At 47.9% G+C, this 3232-nt stretch overlaps 1 pseudogene; it reads right to left on the reverse strand.

Moving 5' to 3' along the window:
* Window positions 1-706: 706 nt before the first annotated feature.
* LOC101447418 (oxidized purine nucleoside triphosphate hydrolase-like) lies at window positions 707-1167 on the reverse strand (annotated as a pseudogene).
* Between the last annotated feature and the right edge of the window lie 2065 nt (window positions 1168-3232).

Genomic DNA, 3232 nt, shown 5'->3' on the forward strand with positions numbered 1-3232 from the left:
TCGGAAATGAATAGAAATGGTGAAAGCACATCACAATATTTGTAACTAACAGAGCTATTATATGGGTATGACAGTGACTGAAAGCAAAAGTCTAAGGTCATGTTTATTACTAGAAGGAAAGCCATGGTTAGTGAAACCTCATGTGAAATACAAATGTGGGTAATACTACATATATCAGACTATTTTTACAAAATATAAATACAAATAAACTAGAGGCAGAAATAGAATAGCAGCTATGTACGGCAGGAGAAGCATAGAGAGATCAAGAATGCATTTTTTGTTTGTCCATTTTTTTGTTTATTATTATTATTATTATTGGAATAATGAAACTGTGCTAATAATGATTGAATTGATCAATGCACAACTATGTGAATATACCAAATACCATTGATTGTACACTTGGATGATTTATGCTTTATTAATATGTATCAGTAAAACTGATTTGTTTAAAAAAAAAAAAAGTAAAGATTGGCCCCAGGGGAAGGAGCCAGTGTCTCTCAGGGCGGTCACCTATATTTGGATGGCCTCAGACCTTATCTGGTCTCCTCCCTGGGCCATGTAAGGTCTTCACGGTGTTTAGTTTGTTTGTTTGTTTTAACAAATTAAAAGGGGTTTATTTTCCCCACCACCCAGTCAAGTACAGAAAGAGCAAGCCAGCCCTCGCCCAGTTAGCGGCTGGACACAGCCGGTTCTGGCCAGCCTGCTCTTAGACCATGTCCACTTCCCACAGCGTGTAGTCCACGATGTGTTTTGGCCCTGGAACTTGAAGTACCCATGGCACTTCTCCTGGAGCAGGAGGGGAAGCCAGTAGCTGTCTTCGGGCCACATGGCACCAAAAGGGATTCGGTCTACTTGGAACCATGGGGGATGCATTTCCTCACTCTCCATGGGCGTTCCCCGACGCTGTCTGTACAGAAGATGTGCACGTCCATCCGTTCAGGCTCCCCCACAAACTCAAACACCATCCAGCCCATCTTGTGCAGCATGTCCACTAGGGCCACTCTCCTCCTGCGCTCCCTCTTGGCCCCATCCTTGATGGTCTCTCCTTCTTGCACTTCGCCCCAAAGCCATTCCACCAGCCACCCCAAAGCCTCATTTCTTCATGCCGAGGAGAACTCGCTGAGGCTGCAGCACCAGCACCAACGTATAGAGCCTGGAGGTGCCCATGGTGCCCTGTCGTTCTATGAGAAGAACAAGTGGTGTCGGTCAACCTTGGCCCAGTGGGGACAGAGGTGTGGATGGAAGAAGGTGTTTTGCAGGGTCAGGTGGAAGGGAAATACCCTTTGGAAGCTTCACCAGTCCTTCCAAGTGTGGCCTGTGTCCCGGTTCTGGGTGCAGAAGCCCAAGCCACACGGCCGGAACGAGGGCAGGCTTCAGAGTGTTCTGAAGGCACCAAACTAGTGACTGGCATAATCTGATCAATCCATGCCCACTGACCAACAAAAGTGCACTAATGGAGCTTTGTCTTTTTGCTGGTTGTAGCCTCCCATCACAAAGGAGTGGATTACCAGGCAGCTTCCAATCCAGTCAACCTTAAGGGAACAGCTTTAAATGAAGTACAAGGGAAGAGGATGTGGCTCAAGTGATTGCGCTTCTATCTACCATATGGGAGAACCCAGTTTGATCCCCACAGCTTCTGGTAAAGGTGTACCACGCAACGAGCAATGCAAAAAGGTGATAACGCAACAAAAGACAGACACAGGGGAGAGTCAAGGCTAGGCACAACAGAAACCAGAAACTAAGGTGGCACAAGCAACAGGGAACCTCTCTTCAACATCACAGATGCTGGGATTGAATCCCAGTGAAGCCTAGAGGAGAAAATGAGAAGACGAAAAAAAAAAGAGAGAAAGAAAGAAACAGACACAGTGAAGCGGATTTGGCCCAACATATAGGGCGTCCACCTACTACATGAGAGGTCCACAGTTCAAACCCAGGGCCTCCTGACTCGTGTGATGAGCTGGCCCATGCACAATGCTGATGTGCACAAAGAGTGCCATGCCATGCAGAGGTGTCCCCCGCATAGGGGAGCCCCACGTGCAAGAAGTGTGCCCCATACAGAGAGCTGCCCAGTGCAAAAAAAGTACAGCCTGCCCAGGAGTGGTGCCACACACATGGAGAGTTGACGCAGCAAGATAATGCAACAAAAAGAGACACAGATTCTGGGTGCTGCTGACACAAGTGGACACAGTAGAACACACAGCAAATGGACACAGAGCACAGACAACTGGGGGGTGGGACGGGGAAGGGGAGAGGAAGGAAGGAAGGAAGGAAGGAAGGAAGGAAGGAAGGAAGGAAGGAAGGAAGGAAGGAAGGAAGGAAGGAAGGAAGGAAGGAAGGAAGGAAGGAAGGAGGGAGGGAGGGAGGGAGGGAGGGAGGGAGGGAGGGAAGGAGGGAAGGAGGGAAGGAAGGAAGGAATCTTTAAAAAAGTAAGAAACAGACACAGAAGATCACACAGTGAATGGACACAGACAGCAAAACAGCAGGGTGGGGAGAAGGGGGAGGAAAAAAATGAAGTATAAACCACACCAAGATTCAAACTGCCTTGAGTCTCAGGAGAAACTATAGTGAAGTAAGTCACCAAAAGGATGGAATAATAGACTTCAGCATCTACAAAACCAGAGTAAAAAATTACTTAGACCTGATGTAGAAACAAAATCTCTTCCATTATTATTATTACTGGTTTTAATATCGACCATGTTCATACCACCACCAAACTATGGACAGAATATAATACTCTCTACTCCTTTCTTCTCCACCCCCACCAGTAACTGGCTTTTTCAGTTGCACAAATAAGAGCCTGTCTTGATTTCACTGGGTAGCTCCCATCATGAACTCCAAAAGTCAAGGTTAGCAAGGTGGTGGCAGAGATCCTTGGACTGACTTGGGCAGATAAAGTAGAGAGCCAGTCTCAGGTAAGAGTCCATTCCTGAGATCCATGGCTAAATAAAAGCTTCCTCTGGGGCCTTCAGCTCCTCTGACCTAGCCAGATGCAGGAAGCATTTGTTGGTGTCACTCCAGACCTAGGACACCCAGGAGAGGCAGCCTGACCCAAGGCTGGGTTCCCGTAGAAGGCCTTGAGCCCAGAGCCAACTGGACTCAGGCCAAAAGAGCCCTCTAGCCTGCTGAACTGGGTCTGGTTTGTCATGGACAGAAGACGCCCCCACACCCCCCTATCACACTTTGGGAGGGGGCGTGTCAGGAATGCTATGAAAATGCAGGATCAGTAGAGGGA

The sequence above is a fragment of the Dasypus novemcinctus genome, chromosome 7 (genome assembly GCF_030445035.2).
Source record: "Dasypus novemcinctus isolate mDasNov1 chromosome 7, mDasNov1.1.hap2, whole genome shotgun sequence".
NCBI classification, from domain to species: Eukaryota; Metazoa; Chordata; class Mammalia; order Cingulata; family Dasypodidae; genus Dasypus; species Dasypus novemcinctus.